The sequence below is a fragment of the Scyliorhinus canicula genome, chromosome 8 (genome assembly GCF_902713615.1).
Source record: "Scyliorhinus canicula chromosome 8, sScyCan1.1, whole genome shotgun sequence".
Taxonomy (NCBI): Eukaryota; Metazoa; Chordata; class Chondrichthyes; order Carcharhiniformes; family Scyliorhinidae; genus Scyliorhinus; species Scyliorhinus canicula.
Genome location: NC_052153.1, coordinates 74,231,465 through 74,259,285, shown reverse-complemented (window position 1 = coordinate 74,259,285; position 27,821 = coordinate 74,231,465). Strand labels below are relative to the sequence as shown.

General features: G+C 42.6%; 1 protein-coding gene across 6 annotated transcripts in view; it reads right to left on the bottom strand.

Annotated features, from left to right (window-relative positions):
* LOC119970322 (guanine nucleotide-binding protein G(I)/G(S)/G(O) subunit gamma-7) overlaps window positions 1–27,603 on the bottom strand; it is a 372,740-nt gene extending 345,137 nt beyond the window's left edge. For 3 of the 6 annotated variants that reach the window (XM_038804745.1, XM_038804746.1, XM_038804747.1), the window contains exon 1: window positions 27,365–27,603. The gene's annotated coding sequence lies outside the window, so the exon portion shown is untranslated. Of the gene's footprint in view, window positions 1–11,181; window positions 11,231–27,364 lie in introns of all 6 variants that reach the window. The other 3 variants (XM_038804739.1, XM_038804744.1, XM_038804740.1) reach the window with 2 other exon arrangements.
* Between the last annotated feature and the right edge of the window lie 218 nt (window positions 27,604–27,821).

Genomic DNA, 27,821 nt, shown 5'->3' with positions numbered 1-27,821 from the left:
GTGCCACCCAATAAAAGGGTGGAGGTCCCCAGCAGTCAGGGTTAAGGCCTCGGATTAACTGATTCATATTAATGACTTAGACCTTGGTGTCTGTGTTAGTATGACTAGGGGTATTACAGTACCTGAGAGTGTGAGCTGCTATTGGTGTAGAAGGCTCGCTGCCCATTGGCCCAAGTGTTGTCTTCTCATTGGTCGGGAGGAAGGTAGCTCCGCCTACGAGGCTGAGTATAAGAACCCGTTTTTTCCCAGCAGCCAGGTAATTTGTGTACTCCTGCTGCTGGGCACACTTCTTGTAGATTAAAGCCTTCGATTCGGACTACTTCGTTTCTGTGTTCATTGATCGCGCATCAGTGTCAAGGGTACAAGTTGAAAAATTGTGGATGATGGAAGACCAGGAAGTATCATTAACAGAGGAGAATATGGTGGAGCTTCATGGTGACATAAAATGATTGGTGGAATGGGCAGACAAGTGCCAGGCAAAGTTTAATGCGGTAAAGGATGAATTGATTCATTTTGGTAGGAAAATCGCAGAGACAATTAAAATAAAGGGTGCAATTTTAAAGGGAGTGCAGGGCCAAAGGGATCTGGGCGTAAATGTGCATAAATTATCAAAGGTAGCAGGTTGAGAGGATGGTTAATAAAGCATGCAGCATTCTATGTTTTATTAATAGGGACATAGAGCACAAAATAAAGTTATGTTAAACTTGAACAGAACATTGATTCGGCCACAACTGGAGTATTGCATCCTGATCTGGGTGCCACACTTTAGGATGTGAAGGCAATAGAGAGTATGTAGAAAAGATTGACAAGAATCGTTCCAGAGATCAGGAAGTTCAGTTATGTAAATAGTTTGGAGAGGTTGGGCCTGTTTTTCTTGGGAAAGAGAAGTTGGAGAGATTTGATGGAGATATTCAAAATCATGGGGGTCTGGACAGAGGAGACAGGGAAAAATGCATTCCACATGTGAAGGGATCGAGCACAAGACTGCACAGATTTCAGATAATTAGCAAAAGAAACAATACTGACAGGAGGAAGACCATTTTTCAAGCAGCAAGTGTTTGGTTCTGGAATGCGATGCCTGAGAGTCTGGGGGAGGCTGGTTCAACCAAAGCATTCTAGAGAGCATTGGATTATTATCTGAAAACGAAGAATGTGCAAGACTAAAGGGTAAAGTGGGGAAGTACCACTAAGTGAATTGTTGTTTTGGAAAGTCAGCACAGATATTTTGGGCTGAAAGGCCTCCTTCTGTGCTGTAACCATTGTGTGACTCTGTATGACAAAAACCAGGTCAGAGGAGATTTAAAGGACCATCTTAAAGGAAGCAAGAGAGGTGAAATGATGAAACAATTAAAATTAGGAATACTCAAGAGGCCAAAATTTGAGAGGCATGATGTCTCTAAGGGTTATAGGGCTAATAATAATAATCGCTTATTGTCACAAGTAGGCTTCAATGAAGTTACTGTGAAAAGCCCTTAGTCGTCACATTCCGACGCCTGTTTGGAAAGGCCGGTACGGAAATTGAACCCGCGCTGCTGGTCTTGTTCTGCATTACAAACCAGCTGCGCTAAACCAGCCCCTGTGTGATTAGAACAGATTAAAGATACAGAGGGGCACGGCCATGGAGGAAATTGAAAATACAGATGAGAGTTTGAAAATAGAGGTCTTGCTTAACTGGAAATGTAAATTGGTTATTGAGCACATGAACGATGATTGAATGGGACTTGGTTTGAGTTAGGACGTGGGCAGCAGAGTTTTGTTTGACCTTATGTTTATAGAGGATCAAAATGGGAGGCCAGACAGGAGTTCATTGAAATAGTCATGTCGAGAGGTAATAAAGATAGTGATGAGGGTTTCAGCAGCAGCTGAACTAAGGGAGGGACTAGAGGGACTAAGTGAGGAATGGTTACAGAGCTGAAAGTACCGTAGTTGGTCTTAGTGATGGCACAGATATGTGGCGAGATGATCATCTTGGGAGTCATACATACTGGTTCAGTCTCAAGCAATTGCCAGGGAAAGGGGTGGAGTTGGTGGCAGGAATCAAAAACAATGAATACGATTTACTCAGTATTGGAGGAAATTTCTCCTCAACCAGTGCTGACAAGCAGCCTGACAATTCGGACGGAGTGGAGGGGCCGAGAGTAGTGGTGTTGAGGTAGAGTTGGGTACCATCAGCATGCTGTGGTTAAGATGATGTTACCAAGGAACAATAGGCAGGAGCCAAGAACTACCTTGGAGGACACCTTGGACAACACCAGAGTTAATGGTGTAGGAATTGGAAGAGAAGCCACTGCAAGTGGTCCTGGTTATGGAGGGATAGATAAGAATGGAAGCAGGCAAATGCAGTCCCACCAGCAGGATGGCAATGGAGAGGCACTGCAGCTGGATAGCTGGCAGCTTGAGTTCATTGCTATCACAGGTACATTATATTATTTGTGCCTTAGATAAGAGCCACAGCAGCACTGTGATTTGGTGTAAGCCTATCTGGAAGGATTCAATTACGAGAGTTCCAGGAAAGATGGGCATGGATTTGGAAGGTGACAGCATGTTTAAAAACGTTGAATATGAAAGAGAATTGGAAACTGGGTAGTAGTTTGCAAGGATAGAGGGGGTCGAGGGCTTTTTTGAGGAAGAGATATTTACAACAGATTTGAAGTTAATCGGGGGCGGTCAGCTGTCATGGTAGCCAGGAAGGGAAGTTGGGTGGTTAACAGATTACTGGAATAGGGTGGAGGGAGCACGGCATAAATCTCATGGACTGCCGAGCTCAGAGGGCATGAGAGAGATAGAAGAGAAACTTCTACATAGAATTTAGGGTTAGGGCAGGAGGGAACGTTGGAGGAAATGTGGCTTGGTAGACCAGGGGAAGGAAGCAAACCAACAGAGGCAGCTGGATAGATGATCTGAAAGTCACAAAACGTTCACGAGCTCCTCACACTTGTTGGATATGAAAGTGGAGGAGACCAGGGAGAAAGGGTTAAGATAATTTACAATCGGGAAAAGAAGCCGCAAGCTATGCTGGCATTCCAGGGTGGTGCTGAAATGTGTGCAGTTTTGGCAGGCGAGAGTTGGACCCAATAATGTTTTATATAATCCAACAAGATCTGGCAGGGAAAGACAAAAAACATTTTTAAAAATTCATTCACAGGATTATGGTACTGCTCGTAAGGCCAGCATTTATTGCTGTTCTTTAATTACCCAAGAGACGGTGATGGTGAGCCACCTTCTTCAGCTGCTGCCTTTTTAAAAAAATTCCAATTAAGGCCCAATTTAGCGTGGCCAATCCACTTACCCTGCACATCTTTGGGTTGTGTGGGTGGAACCTACGCAAACATGGGGAGAATGTGCAAACTCCACAAGGACAGTGACACAAGATCAAACCAGTGTTCTTGCCGCCATGAGGTAGCAGTGCTAACCACTGCACCACTGTGCCGCCGCTTCTTCAGCTACTGCTGCTCGTGTGGTGAAGGTATTCCCCCTGTCCTGTTAGGGAGTGGGGGGGGGGGGGGGTTTCCAGGATTTTGACTCAGTGAAGATGAAAGATCGTAACATTTTTCCAAGTCAGGATGGTGTGCATCTTGGAAAGGTATTTGGAGGTGATCCCTTGTTCTTCTAGGTTGTAGAAGTGCAAGTTTCGGAGATGCTGCCTTGGTGATTTGCTGCAGCACATCTTGTAGATCCGTTTTTTCCAGACTTCTTTTCCCAGGACCCACTGTTACCAACCGGCCTACCTTTGCAGCACACCATTTTTGCTTACCTGTAATGTGACAGATGAGCCTGCTTGAACATAAAACATAGAACATCGCAGTACAGGCCCTTCGGCCCTTGATGTTGCGCTGACCTGTGAAACCACTTTAAAGCCCATCTACACTATTCCCTTATCATCCATATGTTTATCCAATGACCATTTAAATGCCCTTAATGTTGGCGCCTCCACTACTGTTGCAGGCAGGGCATTCCACGCTCTTACTACTCTCTGAGTAAAGAACCTACCTCTGACATCTGTCCTATCTATACCTCCCCTCAATTTAAAGCTATGTCCCCTTGTGCTAGACATCACCATCTGAGGAAAAAGGCTCTCACTGTCCACCCTATCTGATCCTCTGATTATCTTGTATGCCTCAATTAAGTCATCTCTTAACCTTCTCTCTAATGAAATCAGCCTCTAGTCCCTCAGCCTTGGACCTCATGATCTCACGTGCTTTGTCATTCAGTGTTACATTTCTCCTAAGGACTTCAGCTGATGCTTTAAGATTTCACTGCACCGCTGAAAAAAATCAAGAGGTTTGCCCTCGAACTCGCCATTCTTCTTCTTCAAATGCCTTTGAAGTTTTGAGGGTTTTAAACTCTCTTGTGCATAAAACACAAAGGGGCTTTGGATCCTGATTTGCATTGGCACAATTAACAAAGCCATACCTCAAGAAATCATTTTCATACTGTTTTATTCCAGATTTCAGTTTCTTCTTAATGGGTTGTTCACCAGAGGCCTGATTCATCCTGCTGTTGACTCCTGCGCAGCTCACTCGCACTGCTTTGTGCTGCTGTGGACTCTCCTGTTGAGCTCTCTCCAGCAGATTCAGTTGTAAGAACCTGGCCTGTTTGGTTCTCTGGCCCTGTCTTATTACAAAACAATCAATCTTCAGTTCTTAACAGTCCTGTTGCTTGCTGGCAGTTACAAAATGGAGTAATCTCTCCTCTGATTTTGCGCCCAAAGCACAGACATACATCAGTGTATGTGCCGGGCGCATGACCTGCTCTTTGCTTCCACTTCTGGCGGGAAGACTACATCGCTATGAAAAGACCGAGTGCAGCCGGCATTTTCATCTTAAAAGCCAGTCGCTGCCATTGGGTGCTTCTCCCGCGATCAAGAATGAAGCAACTGATCTCTCTGCTACACTCCCGACACCTGCCCACGACCCACCTACAGGTCACAACCTGCAGTTTGAAAAACCCTGTTGTAGATGGTACATACTGCTGCAGTCACACTGCACCAGTAGTAGAGGACATGAATGTATAAGGTGATGGATAAAGTGCCAGTCAAGTGGGCTGTTTTGTCCTGTACACTGTCAAACCTTTTGGCTGCTGTTGGAGCCGCAATCATCCAAGTGCAGAGTATTCCAACACACACCTGACTTGTCCCTTGTAGATGGTGGACAAGCTGTGTGGATTCAGGAGGGGAGTTACTCACCAAAGAATTCCCAGCCCCTGATTAGTTTCTTTTTTAAATTCATTTACAGGAAAGGCCAGCATTTATTGCCCATCTCTAGTTGCCCTTGAGAAGGTGGTGGTAAATTGCCTTCTTGAACCGCTGGAATCCTTCACATGTAGGTACATCCACTATGCTGTCAGGGAGAGGGTTCCAGGATTTTGCCCCAGAGACAGTGAAGGAACGGCAATATATTTCCAAGTCAGGGTGGTGAGTAATTTGGACAGGATCCTCTAGGTGGTGGGATTCCCAGGTATCAGCTGCTCTTGTCCTTCTAGATGGTAGTGGTCGTGGGTTTGGAAGGTTCGATCTGAGGAACCTTGGTGAGTTACTGCAGAGCACCTTGTAGATGGTACACATGGCTGCCACTGTTCGACACTGGTGGAGATGTTGGATGTTTGTGGAAGGGGGAGCAATCAAGTGGGCTGCTTCGTCCTGGATGGTGTCAAGCTTCTCTTGTTTTTGGAGCTGCACTCATCCAGGCAAATGGAGAGCATTCTATTACACTCCTGACTTGTGTCTTGTAGATAGTGGACAGGCTTTGGGGGGGGGATCAGAAAGTGAGTTACTCATTGTAGGATTCCTTGCCTTTGACCTGCCCTGGTAGCCACAGTATTAATATGGCTAGTCCAGTACAGTTTGTGATCAATGGTAACCCCAGGATGTAGATTGTGGGGGATTCAGTGATGGTAATGCCATTGAATGTCAAGGGGCAATGGTTAGATCCTCTCTTGTTGGAGATGGTCATTGCCTGACACTTTCGTGGGGCAAATGTAACTTGCCACTTGTACGCCCAAGCCTAGATATTGTCCAGATTTTGCTGCATTCAGGCATGGGCCACTTCATTATCTGAGTTGTGAATAGTGCATAACATTGTGCAGTCATCTACAAACATCCCTATTTCTGACCTTATGTTGGAAGGGAGGTCAGCTGAAGATGGTTGGGCCCAGGACACTACCCTGAGAAACTCCTGCAGTGATGTCCTGAAGCTGAGATGATTGACCTCCAACCACCACAACCATCTTCCTTTGTGCCAGGTATGACCAACCAGCGGCGAGATTTCCCCGATTCCCATTGACTCCAGTTTATGCAGGCTCATCCAGACTCGGTCAAATGCTGCCTTGATGTCAAGGGCAGTCATTCTCACCTCACCTCTGGCATTCAACTCTTTTGTCCATGTTTTGAGGTCAGGAACTGAGTGACCCTAGCAGAACTCAAAATGAGCGTCCGTGAGCAGATTATTGCTGTGTAAGTGCCACTTGACAGCACTGTTGATGACTCCTTCCATCACTTTGCTGATGATGGAGAATAGACTGATGGGGCGGAAATTGGCTGGGTTGGATTTGTCATGTTTCTTGTGCAGGGCACCTGGGCAATTTTCCACACTGCTGGGTAGATGTCAGTGTTATAGCTGGACTGGAACATCTTGTTACCACAGTATTTATGTGGTTGATTCAGTTACATTGCTGGTCAATGTTGACAATCTGGAATTAGATGGTGAAGGGATTCAGCAATGATTTTATTTTATAAATTTAGAGTACCCAATTATTCTTTTCCAACTAAGGGGCAATTTAGCTTGGCCGATTCACCTACCCTGCACATCAAGATTCGGCAATGGTAATGCCATTGAATGTCATGGGTGTTTTGTGGTGTGGTCAGGCTTTGCCTCCGTTCAGATGTCTCTAACTTCTTAGTCACGTGATCAGACATCATTATTACATCAGCATCACATATACTTCTGATGTTAACCCTTTGACATGGGGAAGTGGCTAGCTTATCTCTCGTTGTAAATTACCATTCCCTGCCACTTATGTGGAACGAATGTTACTTGCCACTTGCCAGCGTAAGTCTGAATTTTGTCCGGGTTTTGCCTTAATTACCTTATAGAAGGTCTTTTGGAAATCTAAATCATAGAATTTACACTGCAGAAGGACGCCATTCGGCCCATCAAGTCTGCACCGGCTCCTGGAAAGAGCACCCTACCCAAGGTTAACACCTCCACCCTATCCCCATAACCCAGTAACCCCACCCAACACTAAGGGCAATTTTGGACACTAAGGGCAATTTATCATGTCCAATCCACCTAACTTGCACATCTTTGGACTGTGGGAGAAAACCGGAGCACCCGAAGGAAACCCACGCACACACGGGGAGGATGTGCAGACTCCGCACAGACAGTGACCCAAGCCGGAATCGAACCTGGGACCCTGGAGCTGTGAAGCGATTGTGCTATCCACAATGCTACCGTGCTACCCAATAGATACATTACATCTACAGAATTACCCAAGTTGAAGCTCTTTGTTGTATCAACAAATTTATCAAACAATGTGAGAGGGGCTTGAGGATGGATAGTTGAGATATTTACACCAAGATTACACTGTGCGGCAAATTTTAAGGGAAGAAAACCGAGTCAGCCTTGAATTTGTAAACATAAATCATCACTTTTCTACCCACGTGAGTGTATTCAGAAAGGTCTGAAACTGTTCAACTGATGCATTGTATCACAAAGAGTTGTGTGAACAATAGTCTGGCTGTTTAGCCTGTTCAGAGTACAACAAATTCTCATCATTGTTGCACTGGCCTCATTGGTGCTTGTCCTATGTGCCAGATAGATTGTTAAATTAAATTTACCAGCAATTAGGGGGCAGCACGGTAGCATGGTGGTTAGCATAAATGCTTCACAGCTCCAGGGTCCCAGGTTCGATTCCCAGCTGGGTCACTGTCTGTGCGGAGTCTGCACATCCTCCCTGTGTGTGCGTGGGTTTCCTCCGGGTGCTCCGGTTTCCTTCCACAGTCCAAAGATGTGCGGGTTAGGTGGATTGGCCATGTTCAATTGCCCGTAGTATCCTAAAAAGTAAGGTTAAGGGGGGGTTGTTGGGTTACGAGTATAGGGTGGATACGTGGGTTTGAGTAGGGTGATCATTGCTCGGCACAACATCGAGGGCCGAAGGGCCTGTTCTGTGCTGTACTGTTCTATGTTCTAATTAGAATCATAGAATTTACAGTGCAGAAGGAGGCCATTAGGCCCATTAAGTCTGCACCGGCCCTTGGAAAGAGCACCCCATTTAAAGCCCACACCTCCACCCCATCCCCGCAACCCCACCCAATCCTTTTGGACACGAAGGGCAATCTAACATAGCCAATCCACAAAGAGAACCAAGGCTTCAAAATAATTTATTACAAATCATTGCATTAGTTTTTTAATCCATTGATGGGATGTGGGCATCGCTGGCAAGGTCACCATTTGTTCCTCATCCCTAAATGCTCTTGAACTGAGTGGCTTACTGGGTCATTTCAGAGAGTAGTTAAGAGCCAACCACATTGCTCTGGAACTGAAGTCACATGCAGGCCAGACCAGGTAAGGGCGGCAGATTTCCTTCCCTAAAGGACATTAGTAAACCAGGGTTTTTATTTTTATTTTTTTAAACTTAGAATACCCAATTATTTTTTTCCAATTAAGAGGCAATTTGCAATTTAACGTGGTCAATCCATCTATCCTGCACATCTTTGGGTTGTGCGGGTTAAACCCACGCAGACATAGGGAGAATGTGCAAACTCCACATGGACAGTGACCCAGGGCCGGGATCAAACCCAGGTCCACAGCACCGTAGGCAGCAGTGCTAGCCCTGTGAACAATCAATGGTAGTTTCATAGTCACCATTATTGAGACGAGTCTTATATTCCAGATGTTATTATTCCACCCAGTTGTCGTGGGGGAATTGGAATCCATGTCGCTGGACCATAGCTTGGATCTCTGGATTACTCATGCTGTGGCATTACCACTACGCCACCATCGCCCCATATATATGTCTTCTCAAATCAATTATAAATTGAACTTTTCAATATTCTATATGGAATAAAATATACACACATATTGTAGAAGAATCCTTTATGAAAACAAACTCATTTCATATATAAAAGGAAAATTACAGTGTTTGTATGCAAGTATTTTGACATACATTTTTCATTAAGCCGTATTATCAGGACCACTTTTTTCAGTAATTAAAGACCAATTCACGTTATAATTGCTGCATAATCACTAATGATCGTCACTAATAAATTCAACTGGAAATTCAGGAGAAACTGTTTTCCCTAGGTAGTTAGAATATGGAATTTATTACCACATGGGGCAGTTAAGGTGGATGGCTTAGATGTATTTAAGGATAAGCTGTAAAAGTACATAGGTAAAAAATAATAGAAGGATATACTGATGATTGCGATGAAGTAGGGTCAGAGAAGGCTCATGTAGAACAAAACCATAATCTAATCTACGATAGACCAGTTTGGCCAAGTGCCTTGTTTCTGTGCTGAAAATCTTATGAAATTCTCTGTAACTTTTTGTGCAAATCAAAGACCAATGTCAAGTTCTTATCAAGCTAATTCTGTAGGAAACACAAATGAAACAGAGGACACAAATACCACAATGATTACATTGACACTGCACTATCAATAAATACTATTTCTGTGCAAGCAGACTACTATGATGAAATTCTTGGTCTAGTTGATTTGTTCTCAACTGACAGGACATTGACTTTTAGGATATCACAAGCTAAGTTCCGCTGGTTGAGAACAGATATTTTAATTCTCACAAGATAATATATGCTTCTGCTTATAGTGTGAAGAAAGCAGTTGGAGATTCTTGAATGAACGGCAACAAACAAAAAGACCATAAGTAGGTGGAGAGATACAGCTTAGACAGTGGTGCAATGAGATTTTTTTTGTAACCAACGCATCGTAGGGGAAATGGCTTTTGCTGACAGTATTTTCAAATATGAAAAATTAGGTATTACCGGGAAGCTCTCATCAAGTTTTGAAACTGCAGCTTACTTGGTCAGTTTAAATGATAGTGCAGGGGCACCAATGTTTAAATAAAAATCCCCATGTTGCTTTCCCCAAATCTGTACTTTGATCTTTGTTAGTTTCAATGCTGCAAACTTCTTTTTTTTTTAAATACATATTTTTATTAGAGTTTTATAATTCTTTTTACAAATAATGAAAGAAGCTTTCAAAGAACAATTACAGGAGAAAGTCACATCATTGGTTCTTAAAATTAGTGCCTTTAACGATACGACGGATTAGCTAGAGAATAAAGCTATGTAAACACAGTAGAAAAAGTAACAAGATGCACACCTTTGCGGACAATGAATTCAAGATGGTGCTGCATGACTTATGGAAAATCTTGTAGGAGCAGGTCAGACAGGCGGAACCCATATAGTTTAGATAGGGGTCCCACACTTTTCGGAATGTATCTGATTTAGGACAGAGTACAGAATCGAAGGACACTTGTCACTAATCCAGGAGGAAAGGATATTCTTTTGTGCTGCAAAAGTTAAGATATTATGCAGCCTCTTTTCATTAAGATAAATAATGCTCCTATCCGGGAGACACAGAATTGGGAATAAAAGATCAAATTCTGGGGGCTGTGCCGAATATCCTCGCAAGCTCTTTAACTACACCAGACCAATAGGATTGAATTTTGACACAGGACCATACGCAGTGTATGTAGTCACCCTAGACTACCTGGCACTTTAGGCACATCAAGGATATATAGCAGGACCAAACCTATGTCGAAGACTCGATGTGATGTGCAAACGTGCAATATTTTGAGCCTTCTTCGTTCTATTACATACTGAAATTTTATTGGTATATTCCCATGTACTACCCCATGTCTCCTCAGCATTACTGATTGCCCAAGTCTTTCTCCCAAGGCTGCAGAGTTCCCAAGATACTCACACAGGATCTGGCACATCGTAAAACTTGCTAATGAACTGTTTAGGTTTCACAGAAATCAGGATTTGTTCCACAGGGGAGATTGAAGCATCAAAAGCATAGTTGCCTTATTAAGAATAAAGTCTCTAAGTTGCAGCTATTTAAAAAAGGAGTGTCTTGGGATATCAAATTGCTTTCATATTTGTTCAAAAGATGACAAGGAAGCGCCACTGAACATGTCTCCCAGCCTATATATGCCTCCAACTCACCAGATATCAAATCCATGGTCATTAAGACCTGGTGGGAAATCCGGGTTGCCTGAATGGGAGAGAGAGCGGATGTTAATTGAAATCTCCCTTCTAATAGATATACTGTACCCCACACTCTAAGAGTGTTGAGAATTAAAGGATTCTCACACTTAGCAAGCCAACCCTGAAGTCCTTGTAAAACAACAGGGCCTGTGAAGGACACACCGACTGGTCTGCTTCAATGTCGAGCTAAATGAAGGAAAGGTCCTCTCTGACCCACCTCTTATAAACCTAAAATGAGAGGCTAGTTAATGGATTTAAATGTTTAGTACCACCACACCATCCCACCACCCCCCCCCCCCCCCCCGCCCCTCCCCACCCTGCCTTCCCGAACTTGGGAGCTGCAATTTAGCCAAATTAAAACACAGTTTTCATTTAAATGAACCGATCATTCCATTAATCTCCTTTAAGACCACAGCAGAAATCAAGATTGACAGCATCTGCGAAGGATACAGTGTCCTAGGAGACATATTCATCTCAATCAATGTGATCCTACCTGCCATGATAACAGCAGGGAGGATCAGCAGGTCAGGCCCAGTGGGACATTTGCCCCCATACAATTGCTTAAAGAAGGGGGTAACTACAACACCCAGGTAAGTAACCCCGAGGGGGCCCACCTAAATGGGAAGTTAGCAAAGTGGGATGTTCCTCCTCTAAGTCCACCCGGTGGCACAGCCTCTGACTTAATAAAATTGATTTTGTAACCAGAGAAAATACTAAATTTATCAACATCAATAATATCAGGAACTAAAATGTCTGGCTTGGACACAAACATCAGCACATCATCTGCATAAAGCATTTGTTTCCTCCATTGTGTAGCTTTTTGTTGGCATGTATAAGAAATAACTAGCATAAGCCTTACATGTGTTCCACAAAGTTAAGGGGGTTACATCAGAAAGGGAATTAACTGAGTAAAAGCTTGCAAATTCCTTCTTAAAGTATTTTGTAACGGATCTATCCCTGAACAAGGACGCATCAAATCGTCATGACTTAGATCAGGGGGAGGTGGGGGGAACACCCTCAAGTGCATTCGAGGCAAATCTAGTATGACATTGATGAAGAGCAGAGAATAAAGTTAATACTTTATCTTTAGGATGCAGTGTTCTCCACACACCCAAATAGCTCACCACCTCACAAACTGACACCAAGGCCCTTTCCTGTTGGGTAGGAGGATTTCTGGTTGCTGGGAATTTATTCACTGAGCGGTTACAGCAGGGGTGGGCAAACTTTTCCGTGCAAGGGCCACATTCAGAAATTCACAATTTTAAAGGGCCGCATAGTATATTAAGTAAAATAACTTCACCCGGTTATGATTCTGGGCGCCTCATATAGAACATAGAACAGTACAGCACAGAACAGGCCCTTCGGCCCTCAATGTTGTGCCGAGCAATGATCACCCTACTCAAGTCAACGTATCCACCCTATACCAGTAAGTAACCCAACAGCCCCCCCCCCCCCCCCCCCCCCGATTAACTTTAAAAAAAAAAAAAAAAAAATTTGAAATTTTTTTTTTAATGACTTGGTGGGCCGCATAAAGACCTTTGGCGGGCCGCATGCGGCCCGCGGGCCGTAGTTTGCCCACCCCTGGGTTACAGTGACAATTGAAGTTCCCACCACCAAAGGAATTAGCTGATGCCAACTCCGCAAAATCCATGAAGACTTTAGTTACAAACTCCGGGAACTGATTAGATGGGCCATACACATTCATTATCGAAACAGATTATCCACATCGAATTGCCCTTCGCACAATTCTCTACCTTGAAAGGAGCATTTTTATTCCCTAAAATTGCTACACCCCTACAACTGATCGAGAACGAGGCAAAAGAAACCTGCCCCACCCAATTCCGCTTCAACTTTAAGTGCTCCTTGTTTTGACAATGAGTCCCCTGCAACAAGGCTATGTCCACTTTCTCCATTTTAAGGAAAGACAGGAGGCTGGATTCTCTGCTGTCAGGATTCTCTGTTGCACCGGCAGCCCGGAGATTTCACTGTCTGTGCGGAGTCTGCACATTCTCCCCGTGTGTGCGTGGGTTTCCTCCGGGTGCTCCGGTTTCCTCCCACAGTCCAAAGATGTGCGGGTTAGGTGGATTGGCCATGATAAACTGCCCTTAGTGTCCAAAATTTCCCTTAGTGTTGGGTCGGGTTATTGGGTTATGGGGACAGGGTGGAGGTGTGGGCTTGGGTGGGGTACTCTTTCAGAGGGCCGGTGCAGACTCAATGGGCCGAATGGCCTCCTTCTGCACTGTAAATTCTATGATTCTATGATCCTTTTTCTTTCAATATGATGGTGTGGTCCAGACACATTTCAGGATCATAGTTTTAAATTAGCTATCACCATTGCTCAATCAACCAGAAAAAAATATAGGGAAAGACTTCTGCGCCGCACTCGAGCGTGCACCAAAACACACCTCCACCATCTCCAGTCACACCAGAGGCAACATAATGCATTTTTCTCAAATAAAAGACCTGTTTCTACATTGTAAGATCCAGTCAATAATTCTGTAACCCCCAAGGCAAAAAAAAATACAAAAAAAACCAATGACAATAGTTCTAAGGGTACCTTCCTCGACACATATGAGGAACCGTAAGGAACCCTACGGCATATCATCATTACCATCGGAAGACATGCTCCTCAGAAAAGAGAAAGAAAAGCTAAAAAGGGAATGGGAGCCACATGTCCCTCCTGCATTTTGACTCCACCCATGAAGACCTAAACCTCTAACTCACCTCCCGGGAGTGGCATCACTCGTATCTATCATGATTAAAGTAAGGATATTAAATAACCAGTATTACCTTCATTAACATAAAAATAAGAAGAGATGGATATCTATCATGCAGGCCAGCTCCAATAATACTTACATAGCGCACCCCTTAGCTAAAGGAGCACATTGAATAAATAAATAGTTCCTGATTCTTAAGGATAAAACATTCAATATAGTGCTCAAACATTAACACCTCCCAGCAAACATGATAAATAGCAACATAAGATCAGACAAGAGGCATTATGATAGGGAAAGAGTCCGAATATGTCAACAAGCTGGATACTGTTACTCCAAATTATTTCTTTCTATGGACTTCACAAAATCTAAGGCACTAGCTGGATTATTGAATGTCTTTACGGAGTTGTCGGTTATCACTCAGTGTCACAGGATAAATCAGGGACTAATTCATTCCAGCAGCCTCGAGTTTTTTTATAATTTCATCAAAGCCTATACACTTCAGCTGTGTCGCTGCAGAGGAATCCTAGCAAAAGTAGACTCTTCCCCCCCCCCCCCCCCCCCGCATGGAGCCAGGTCCCACCACACCCAGAACTTTCTGGCAATCCATGAAGTTGCGAAAGTGAATGATTACAGGTAGAGGGTGTTGATTGTCCCGAGGTCTCAAAGACAGGGATACAATGTGCCCTTTCCAACTTGATACGCCCAGCCTTCACATCCAGCTTAAGAAAACGTGGTAGCTCGCTCTCAAAACACTCAATTGGCATCTTACCCCTCATTCCTTCTGGGAAACTCCTGGGCATTTTATCTTCAGCCTCGGTTCTCCAGAATTTCTCACAAACCACGTAGCTGGTTTTCCAAGGATTGAATGTGGGCCTCAGCTACAGAATGTGTACTCGAACAGGCGCCAGAGTGTGGTGACTAGGGGATTTCCACAGTAACTACATTGCAGTGTTAATGTAAGCCTACTTGTGACACTAATAAAGATTATCATATCGAGGGGCTGGCTCCACCCCCATTGCATCTGAATGCATCTTTTTATTGCCAGCTTTCTTTGGATTCCTCAGCATTTTTTCTCAAACGCTCAGCCAAAAATCTTCTAGCAGCATACTATGGACTATTAAATCCTGGATTAGGTAACAATGTGCCATGTAAACAGGGTAAATGAAGAGTTAAAAGATGAAAAGGCCAGAGCTCACGAAAACTCTGCTATTCCCGCGCCTGCATCACACGATTCCCAAGGCAGCACACTTGAGCAGATATGTCTCCACGACCAAAGGAAAGAATGCATATGTACAGCAAGTGCATAGAGTATGCACAATTGGACTTCCCACATTCACAACAAATTAGAGAATGGATTATTTTGCAAGGACAGGAATAATATGTCTTACACAATGCAATATATTATTCTGTTGTAATAATAATAACCTTTATTGTCACAAGTAGGCTTACATTAACACTGCAATGTAATTACTGTGAAAAGCCCTTAATCGCCACATTCCAGCACCTGTTCGGGTACACAGAAGGAGAATTCAGAATGTCCAATTCACCTAACAGCATGTCTTTCCAGACTTGTGGGAGGAAACCAATGCAGACACGGGTAAAACGTGCAGACTCCACACAGACAGTGACCCAAGCCGGGAATTGAATCTGGGACCCGGGAGCTGTGAAGCAACAGTCCTACCCACTGTGCTGCCATGCTGCTAAGGAGAAACTGTGTGCTTTTAAAGTCATAAAGTCTAACTGTCATTAAGGAATGGTCCACAGAGTTTAATCATTGTTCAGTTAGGAAACCTGACGGATTGGGAAGAGCCTTTAGGTTTCAGGTTGAAGTTCAGGCACATCTTGTATTAAGTGACTTCATTTGTCTTTTTTAAAATTGTCTTTCTTAAGCCCACTTAGAGGAAACAAATAGTCTGACTGACTCCTGTATATTATACATTTCTTCCTTCTGACTTTTCTTTAGATTAGAAACAAATTGCCATATGAACAGGTGTGACAAAACATCTGCTTGATGTAGTTAGATACATTTATTAGTAAATCTCTTTGGTATTACTGTGGTAAATCATCTTATTTTGTAATGGAAGTGGTACTATACCATGAAATGCACAATGCATTACTTTTCTGCTGGAATGGCATTGTTTTTAAGCTGATTTGTTCAAGTCAGACAATAAATGTTAACTGTTTTTTAAAATAAATTTAGAGTACCCAATTATTTTTTTCATTAAGGGGAAATTTAGCACGGCCAATCCACCTAACCTGAACATTTTTGGTTTGTTGGGGCGAAACCCACGCAAACACGGGGAGAATGTGCAAACTCCACAGGAACAGTGACCCAGTGCCAGGTGAACCTGGGACCTCGGCGCCGTGGGGTAGTTGTGCTAACCACTGTGCCACTGTGCAGCCCCAATGTTAACTGTTTTAACTAAACAAAGCCTCATGACTTTCAGGGAACTTTGTAATGTGCCTACGTAACAACAGTCATTCCATTTCAAAGTAATTAACTGCAAGTAATAGTTTGACATATGATAAATGATGCAAATACAATCATATGGACCTTTACAACCAGCAAATAGAAAACTTCCTTGCATCATCTTGAGCTTGTTTTAAGACCATGTCCCCAAGGTGAAAGGCATGTGTCTAATCTATGCAACTCAATTCTAATAATTATATCTTTAATCAAAGCACAATTTGAAACATATTACTTACTGAATTAATTTTAAATTAAAGGTCTAAAATTGCATTGGTAGAAATTGTTACTGGTGTTACTAAAATCAGTTCAAAAGCGATCAAATACAGTGCACATTTATCAGTAGTAGGTGTCAGTAAATGAAACAGTTTAGAACAAGAATATACATGGAGATCATTACGTCATGAACCCCTTTCCACCCCAACCTGGTAATCTGGACTTTGAGGAACACTAAGGACTGCATTTTGTGGCAAGACCACCAGTCCCAACATTGGAAGCTGAAGTGGGAGCTGCTTTTGCATGGGCAGGGATTGGCCGGCCACATGTAATCTTCTACTGGCCGGCCAATTAAAACTGGAGATTGAGGGGCTGGATGCAGGCTGAGAGGCGGCATAAGGTGATACTTTGGCAGGTGCTGATGTCATACTTAATGGGCTGTCAGCTCTGAATGTAATGGAGACTGCCTGGAAACGTTAAGAGAAAAAGGAAACACTTCTTTCAAACTGTGCAAAACTAATCCAAACTCAAGCAAAAGTAAAACTTAAGTGCCACAGCTCAGCTCCACCCACACAAATGACATTACTGGAGTCATGTGATAAGACAAAAACCTTTCTTAAAGGGACACTCCCATGACAAATACCAGTAGTACTTGAGCGAGTGGAAGCTGCACAATGAAATTCAGCGCTGCTGTTGATACGGGCTGCTAGCTAATCTGAGGAAGCTTTGATGGCCACATACATGCAGTTGGCGACACCTTGTGCTTGGCATTACGTGCCAGTACCCAAATAGTACTCTAGCAATACATGCCACAGTGCTTCAAACTTCCTGTCTTTGTTTTTCAGTGCCCTTGCTGCTCCACCCTTCCTGGCACAACACACAGCAGCCACCAGGAAAATCCAGAAACACTTTGAAGAAGGCTTCTGGCCAGAAGTCTTCCCTCTCAATATTACACCCACCCACCCCTTCCACCATCTCCAGGTCCATTCCTAATCGGCCCAGAAAGTTCCAGCCCAAATGTCTACCAAGATAAAAACCCAACCAAACCCTCAATTTCCCTTCTCCACTTATTGATCGAACTCCCCATTAAAAACAACAACGGATCTTGAATATACATCTTCTGTGTGGGGATTCCGACTATGCCGAGATTTATTTTCCTACTTAATCTTGCTCAAGGTTTATGAACTTTTACTTATCCCCCATGTTCACTATCAAAGTAAAAGAATTTGCTTTCTTCAACTTTATACCTTCACTTTTTGAAGACCTGTATCCCCTCAATATTTTCTCTGGTGAAAACATCAATTGATTAAACCCTTATCCAAGATCTGTTCACATTTCTCTGAACTTACTGATAAATCCATTTCTTTTTTGAAACAGGGTGACCAAAGCTACATATAATAATCCAGAACTGACCACAGTATCAATCTGTACCATAACCTGTTCTAACTTGTAATCCAGCTGCATCTTAGCATCCAATTTATCTAACGTTAAGGCTGCTTTTTCTGACCAGATTTGACAATTACTGCCAAATCCTTTTTGCCTCTGTTTCATGTTTCCGACATGCTTCCTGTTACCTATTTGGATTGAGCTATACATATCAACATTAAAAACAATCCATCGGGTCTCAGGATGGACATAATTTGTTAAAGTTTTGCTGAAGATCATTGATTTATTTTCTATTCATTACCTGCCAACATAGCTTCATGGCATACATAAGAGTGTTTTCAGTCATAATAAAAGATTATGCCTCCACCAGTGTTCACCTAACCCTCCCTCCTGACAGAGGGATGAAGGGGCACTAATTGATGGTGAAGGCTGCGGCACAGAATGATCAGCATGAAATCAGTAACAGGCATACAATGGGTAGCAAATAGAAGTAATGGCAGGATAAAATAGGCATGAGGAAAAGAATCGAAAGCAATGGCACAGCACAGGCAGTATAGAATTAGGAAAAATCAAGTGTAGGTCTGAAGGGGGAAAGGAGGAAGTATTTCTTCTGTGTGGACAAGCCCTCATAATTTGCAATTACAGTCTAATTTTGGACTGGATAAAGTTCACATGTGGCACAGATGAATAATTCTCCCCACTCAATGATGCCAACAACACAAAAATAGTCAGAGAAAACACAAAATAATTAAGATTAGTGATACTACAAGTAACTATTTAATTATTATTTTAATCAGAGATGAGTCAATCCAACACTCCCAGTTGCCAGCTACTGACACCAGTGAAAGAGGCCTGGGTTCAGATAAACTACCCTTAGGAAATCATACACATTGCATGTGAACTTATACAAACAAAACTAATCAAAACATGAAGCCAATAGAAAAACATTACTGTAATTACAGAAAACAATGTTTCTTTGGATTGTGTATTTTCAAAGAGATTATTTGACTATGTTCTCATGTACATGAAATAAGAGTTTTAAAATCAATTTATTTCCAGATAAAAATGCAAACTATAAGCTCTGAATTTTAACATTGGTGGTTTCAGCAGGAACAGCAGAAAGGAACCATGTGTATCACTGCATTCAAAGATGGGACATTAGTAATTATCTGTGATTAAAATAATAATTAAATAGTTACTTGTAGTATGAGTAATCTTAATTCTTTTGTATTTTCTCTGACTATTTTTGTGTTGTTGGCATCACTGAGTGGGGAGGACTATTCATCTGAGTCAAATGTGAACCCTGCATCAGTACACTGGCACAAAGTCTGCCAAGAAGTTAAACCTGTTTGCCATCTTTTTTCGAATACGACCAGTGATGTCTCAGGACTCACTAAACTGAGATGATTTTATTCAAAATGAGATATTACAATGTTTTAAAAGAATCCCATAGATGACTGCTAAATTTGAACCCACTGCAGTTCCTTAGCGTTCCCTTAAATGCAGTCCTGACTTTGACTAGGTTTTGGATACGAGTAAAATAGCTTTCATCAATTCTCATGAGATCATCTCTGAGCTCTTAATATGTAAGACAGGCCAAAATAATAATTTATATTTAAATTTAAGTACTCATGAAACTGGAGATGTTCATAGCACCCAGCCATTTTTAGCAAGTAAATTATTTGAATTAAGTTTGCTGGTACTGCACAATCTCTATAATTACTATGCTATATTTGGGGAGAGAGAGTAATAGTAAAGGTATCTCTTTTTAGGTGCTAGGATCCAAAAAATTTTCCTATATGATGCCAGAGTCAAGATTAGGGAATACAGATGCTCACACCACATCATTATCAATTCCCTATTACTTAAGTCCTATTATAGGGAAACTAAGTAAGGGGAATAAGAAGTGATAAGCAGAGAAGTCAAAGGCCAGAATCAAACAGGCCTCAATAAAAAATAATGGGAATGGGACAAGTGATGTTACAAAGTCAAGCCTAAGGTTCTGTGCCTAACATGTGGAGCATTCACTATAAAGTGGATGAATTAATCGTGTAAATAGGTATAAAAGGATATGATATCGTTGGAATTACGGAGACATGGCTGCAGGGTGACCAGATGAGAACTGAATATCCAGGGGTATTCAGAACACTGTGTTCATCTCCGAGCTCCTCTCAGAGGATTTCTCACTGGGTGCTTGCCTTTTGAAGCCAGTCCTGATTCACTCCATTCTGACATCATTCTGCCACGGGTGGATTTTCTGACAAGTTGGTGGGGTATGAATACAGTGTATGGGGCTGATAATGAGATGAAAATGTATAATAATCATGTTCCCACCCATCAACGTCAGGAAATGTGGCCCGCCACTGACAGGGGGAGGGGACAATCTCGGCAAGCTTTCACACTGACGTAAAATGTGACTTTGGACTAGTTGCAATATTTTACGTTCCTGTCGCCAAACCCACCAGACACGAATGGGAGGGGAAATACCCAGCCAATGACATGTGAGCCCCGAAGCAGGTGGCAGAGCAGGGGAGCCTGGGAATGTAGAAGGTCAAGCCTCATTTCCACAAACCTCCTTGCTAGCCTGCCTGAACCCAGATCGGGGTGGGAATTTGGCAGCTGGGATCTCTAGATTTGAGGAGGAGTAGGGTAGTGTGCCTGGGAACATTAGGGAAGTTGAAGACCTTCTTGGGGCCTCAAAACCGAAAGGCATGTGAAGAGAAAAAAATTATGGTACAAAACAGGGGAATTTATAATGGGGAGCAAATAAATGGCTGACCAGCTAAATACATACTTTGGTTCTGTCTTCATAAAGGAAGACACAAATAATGTACCAGAAATGTTGGGAAACACACGGTTTAGCAAGAAGGAGGAACTGAAAGAAATCAGTATTAGTGGAGAAATGGTTTTGTGGAAATTGATAGGATTGAAGGCCAGCAAATCCCCATGGCTTGATAATCTACATCACAGAATACTTAAGGAAGTGCTCCTAGAAATAGTGGATGCATTTGCGGTCGTCTTCCAAGATTCTATAAACTCTGGAACAGTTCCTACAGATTGTAAGGTAGCTCATATAACCCAACTATTTAAAAAGGGAAGTAGAGAGAAAATTGGGAATTATAGTCAAGTCAGTCACTCGAGTCACTCCCTGGTTCCCCTGAGCCAGACCTATTACTGAGCAAATGCATAGCAGATGCAGTATCATGCGGATAAATGTGCGGTTATCCACTTTGATAACACAAACAGAAAGGCAGATAATTATCTGAATGACTATAGCTTCAGAGGGGGGAATGTGATATGTGACCTGGTTGTCCTCGTACACCAGTCGCTGCAGTTATGCATGCAGGTGCAGCAGGCAGTGAAGAAGGCAAATATATATTGGCCTTCATAGCGATAGATTTAAGTTCAGGAACAGGGATGTCTTGCTGCAATTATACAGGGCCTTCGTGAGACCACACCTGGAATATTAAATACATATTTGGTCTCCTTATCTGAGGATGTTTTTGCTATAAAGGGAGTGCAGCGAAGGTTTACCAGACTGATTCCTGGGATGGCGGGACTTATATATGAGGAAATTGAGTCAGTTAGGATTATAATAATAATAATAATAATCTTTATTATTGTAACAAGTAGGCTTACATTAACACTGCAATGAAGTTACTATGAAAATCTCCTAGTCGCCATATCTAGAGCCTGTTCGGGTACACAGAGGGAGAATTCAGAATGTCCAATACACCTAACAGCACGTCTTTCAGGTCTTGTGGGAGGAAACTGGAGCACTTAGAGGAAACCCACGCACACACGAGGAGAACGTGCAGACTCCATATAGACAGTGACCCAAGCTGGGAATCGAACCTGGGACCCTGACACTGTGAAGCAACAGTGCTAACCACTATGCTACCATGCCGCCCTCTATTCACCGGAGTTCAGAAGAATGAGAGGGGATCTCATAAAAACTATAACGTTCTAACACAGGGGTGTGAAACTCAAATACACCGTGGGCCAAATTTTAAAAATCGGGACAAGTCGAGGGCCGGACTGGTTCAATGTTTTTTTGCAAAACTTATTGAAATGAACTTATTGAACCTGGAACTAATAAAGCTTAGGTTATTGCCTATAAAAACAACATTAAATATTAAATAAATAAAAAAATTAGTTGCATTTATTTCTTATTGCTTTATCTGGAGCTTTTCCAGAGTAATTTCTAATGAAAACATTTTTCCACAGGCCAACACTTTGTGATTCACACTATACCTGAATAAACTCGGCATCAGCCATATCATACGCCATAGGCGCTTCAATTGCTGGAGCCAGCTTTAATAGTAATTAGATATTATTAGGGCAGCACGGTGGCCTAGTGGTTAGCACAACCGCCTCACGGCGCTGAGGTCCCAGGTTCGATCCCGGCTCTGGGTCACTGTCCGTGTGGAGTTTGCACGTTCCCCCCATGTCTGCGTGGGTTTCGCCCCCACAACCCAAAAATGTGCAGAGTAGGTGGATTGGCCACGCTAAATTGCCCCTTAATTGGAAAAAATAATTGGCTAATCTAAATTTTTAAAAAAATTAAAATTAAAAAAAAGTAATTAGATATTATCTCGCGGGCCAAAGATAATTCCACCGCGGGCCGGATTTGGCCCGCGGGCCTTGAGTTTGACATATATGTTCTAACAGGACTGGGCAGGGCAGATGCAGGAAGGATGTTCCCGATGGTCGGAGTGTCCAGAGTCAAATGATCAATTCCATGGTCTGGTGGAATTTCATCTGGTTCAATTTCAAACTGACCATTTATTAGCTGCTAAAAATAAAATATTATTTACCCCTCAAGTCATAATATTTTGTGGTAAACAAAACTGGTATCACATGTATCTACATATTTCCCTTCAATATGAATAGAACAAAATATATTAGAAATGACTGATACAAAAGTAAATTACTGTGGATCTGAAAATCTGAACTGAAACTAGGAAATACTGGAAATATGTCGCGGATTAATAGAATCTTTGGAGAGAGAATCAGCATTAACGTTTTTAGATCAATTGAGTTCTGATGAAAGGTTATCAACCTGAAACTTGAACTCTGCTTCTCTCTCCATTGATGCTGCCTGACCTGCTGCGTCTTTCCATCATTTTCAGATTTTATATTATAAGCCATGTATTTTTGGGCATGTACAACTCTTAGTTGGTCTGGGATGCAACACGTAAACTATGTCAAATAAACAGAACTTGACATTCATCTTTCTAATACATTGTGCAAGAAAATTTATGTAATGCTTTGACATTAGTCACAGGATATCATATACATTTAAGTACCTTGTCTGTTTAACTTGCACCTTTTGTGAACTTTGCATCTCACAGAAGAAGAACGATACTGGCTGCTTCAGTAACAAACATAATCATTACTTCATATAGAATGTAAAGAATTAAAGACACGGACAAAAATCCACGGCCACATTGTCCCTTCGAACTTTGTACACTCAGTTGGTAGCACTCTCACCTCCAGATCAGGCAGCTGTGAGCGCAAGTCCCACTCCATCTCTTGAGCATAAAAACAAAGGGTGACACTCCAGTGTGAGACTGAGGGAATGCTGTATAGTCAAAGATACTGGTTTTTGAAGGAGATATTAAACCATGGCCATATCGGCCCTCTCAAGTGGACCTAAAAGATCCTTTGGCAGTATTTTAACCAAGAGCAGGGGAGTTACCACCAGTCCTGGCCAATAGTTACCTGTTCATTATCACATTCTGTTTCTGGGAGTCCGCTCTGCGTAAATACTGTTTTACAACAGTGACTACACATCAAAAATACTTCATTGGCTGCAAAGCACTTTGGGATGTCTGATGGTTATCAAAGGTGTTATAAAAATGCAAGACTATTTCTTTCCCATTACTTGTTAGGATTTCTGATTGCAACAAAGACTTCACAGGGCATTAGAAAATCCAAAGATTGACTTTAATCTCTTTACCATTCTGTATGGGATTCATTCTGAACCATCAATTAGTATGCACATATATATAACAATATCATCCATCAAAATGAAAAACAAATCCTTAGTGTCACTGGAATCATACATCGCATAAGGAAGCCATGAAGCTCATTGGGTTTGTGCTGCTTCTTTGAAAGAGCAACCCAATTAGCCACACCCTTCTGCTCTTTCCCTTAGCCCTACACATTTTTCTATTTCAGATATTTATCCAAATCCCTTTTGAAAGTTACTATTCATTCTGCTTGCGCCACTCTTTCAGACATTGTCAGTTCCTCCTGCCCCTTTTATATTAGTATCAGATCACCCATCCGGTTCATACAGCTTTAGTTTCCACATTCCCTTTAATACCAGGGTCAGTCCCCACTCTCCCTTTTACACCAATGCCAGGTTGTTATTAATCGAGATGCAAAATTAGACGAAAATTGTGCATATTATGCAAATGGTAACTTCTCCCCTCCCAGAGAATCGAGAGCAACCTCTGCCCTATACTGACATAAAGTGATGGTAATACAGTAACAATGTTCAGGCTTCCATGCAATTCACAACTGCTATGTTCATAAATATTTAATTTAAATTATCACTAAGTACTATTAGAGTATGTAATACGATTAGATTTGAAATTTGATTTTTTTTAAGGTGCTTATGTGTGTGGGGGAGGGATGGGAGTAAAGAGATCAGGAAAACATATGTTGACATATTTGGAGATTACTGCTGTAAAAACCTGTCACAATCACAACCGGAATTAGCTAAGTAATGCACTATTTATTTTAACAACAGTTAATCCCAAAAAGGCAAACATGCACAATATACACCTTATTACACAAAAGTAAAAAGTACATACTTGAGATCTTTTGTGCTGTATTAGACAGTTTTTCATTCTTATTTTAACAAAGCAAGTACATTTTCTGAATTGTCCTAGCTCCAACCAACCCTTCCCCAACTGACCCTGTCTAAAAAAGTGATAGTTTGGTACAGTGTTAGGTGCAGTAAACATAGACATGTCTTCGCAACACAAGGAAAGGGACAACCTGAAATCAATTTATTTTCTGCCAGCAAACCTTTCGCCCTATCTTTGGGACATATTAATATCCACATAACAATGAAAAAAATCACTTGCAGGTAATATGATTCCCCCATGAACCATAAAAGTGGCTCTGTGGGCTATAATACAGTACTGGATGAATCCAGAATGATATTGCCTCAGCTAAGACAAAGCAAGGAATTTGGAGGTCACACACATGGGTTTTGAACAGTACATCACAGACGCAGGAGTATTGTTTAACAAAGGGAATGTCTGGGAAAAACCTGAATCCCGAGTTTGACTCATTCAACAATGCTATCAGCTGCACGCCCTTTCTTATACATTTCCTTTTGTTTTCCTCTCTTCTGTCTCTCATCCTATATCTTTATGTCGCTGAATCGCTCTCTATTTCCCTCTCTTTGAGTCTCTGTCAGGTCAAAGTCACAACGAATGATACTATTTTCAACATGCTAATACCTTCATTAAATTAGAAAACAAATAATTATCATTCAAATGCATAAACTGATTAACTATATTCCTAATACAATATATATTTTTGTGTTTCTACTTCCTTTATCCATCAGTCACCACGTTCAACAAATCATCCTTCACCATTTCTACCACCTCCAATCAATGCCACCACCAAACTCACCTTTCCTCCCCTCAGCTTTCAGCATTTCAAAGGGATCATTCCATCCGCAACATCCATTGCCCCTTGTGCCTGGTCACTCCCCTTCCCTCAGTACCTTCCCATGCAAACAATTTTCTCCAAAATTGCCTTTTTCTCCAAGATTCTTGGAACATGTCCTTGCCACCAAACTTAGTGTATACACTCTTCAATTTTCATACTGGCCACAGTATAAGAACACAGGAAATCGAAGCAGGAGTAAGCCATTTGGTCCCTTAATTCTGCTCTGTCATTCAATAAATTCATAGCTAATCGGATTGTGGCCTTAACTCCACTTTCCTACCTGCCCCCATAACCTTGTACATTCTTATAGATAAAAATCTAATTCAGCATCAAGACTGGCTTGGTCAAATTCATCCTTTGAGTGAACCATTGTGTGTTTTCTATGTATTTATTACTTCCTGTGCTGTGTATTGCTCTGCCTGTCCATCTCACTCCCCCCATGTGTTTCTCTTTCACAGTTCCTATCTTCTCCCCCACATCTATATGTTCCTCTCCAATTATCTCAATTTCTCTCTCCCCACACCCATGTTTGTCTGCTTGTGTTTTTCATCTTCCTTTCTTTTTTTCATTCATCTTTCCCCTATTCCTTTGTTATTCGTGTTTCCCTCCATACTTGTATTTCCCATTTTCGCTCCATCTCTTTTACTTACCAGCTCTCCTCACAGTCTGTACCTCACTTGTTTATGCTTTTTCATATCTTTTTCATTTCCTATCCCAACATTTCCCTCTTTCCAAGTTTTACTATATTACATTCTCATCGAGACCTTTTTCTACCTGTCTGTGTTTCTGTCTCCTGTATCTCTGCGTGTCTCCCTTTCTTTCTCAGACTCACTCTCTTCCTGGGTTGACTTGATTGCTCTCCTCTGATTTTTGTTCTGAGGTTCCCTCTCCCCTCTCTGACTGTTTTTCCCTCCTTGTGTCACTCCTGTGTTGGCCAATCTCTTTCCTCCCATCTCTATTTTTCATTTATCTTCTCTGTCTCCATCACTGTTTTTCAATAGTTCCTCTCTCCAGCTCATTCAGTTTCTCCATTACTCCCCTTCCTGACACATTTCGTGCTTTCTGTCTGCTCCAAGCCCAATTTGGGCATCTTTTTATGTTTCTTTTCTCTCTCTGTCTGTCTGTCCAACCTTGATGTTCTCACTGTTCTGTTTGCACATCTGCCACGTTACCTTATTTCCTGTTTCTTTTTGGTCTTTTTCTCTTCCTAACCATTCCTTTTCGCTTTCCTCTCTCCGTGTGTTGTCTGACTTCTCTTTTGGCTTTTTCTGCTTTTTTTCTTTGTTTTTTTTATTGTCTCTCTTTCTGCATCTCATTCCTTCTATTTCTGTTTTTCTCATCATTTCTCTATTCCCCGGCTCCTCTTCATCTACTCTTCTTATAACTCTTTTTCTCGGTGTCACTTTCTCTCTCTCTCTCTCTATCCGTCTTTCTTTCTCTCCTCCCCTTTTCTCACACTCCCCCTCTCCCCCGCCTCTGAATAACGGGACCCCAGCCCAGGCCAATCCCCGGCTTTGATTTGTACCTCAGCCGGCGGCGGCCTGCGGGGGCCCGGCTGAGGGAGCTGGCGGCTCGGCCGGTGCCGCCCCCGGGGCTGCCTTCCCGGCTCCAATGGCAGCAGGGGTGGGTGGGTGTGCGGGGCCGGAGCCCGGGCTCTTACCTGCGGCCGGAGGGAGGCGGCGGCGGCGGCCTGGAGCAGGAGGTCGGCACCGCAGCTGGAATAATGTCAGAGAGCGGGAAGAGAAACCGAGTCCGGCGCCGGCTCGGTAACCAGAGAAAAAAAATTCAAATCAGAATCAAAGAGAACCGTGAGGGCGGCAACAGAAAGAGAGAGAAAAGCGGCAGAAAAACTGAGAACGGCGGACCGGGGTGGGGGGGGGGGGGAGAGTCAACAGACAGACGTCATGCAGGGCACAGAGAGAGAGATAGAAGGGGGGGAGAGAGGGAGGACAACAGGGGGAGTGAGGGAAAGATGGGGGAGAGAGGAAGAAAAACAGGGGAGTGAGGGAGGGAACAGGGGGAGGGGATGAGAGTGAGGGAGGGATGGGGAGATTGGAGGGATGGGAGATGGGGGGGGGGGTAGGGAGGGGTTGGGGGGGGGGAGGGATGGGGGAGTG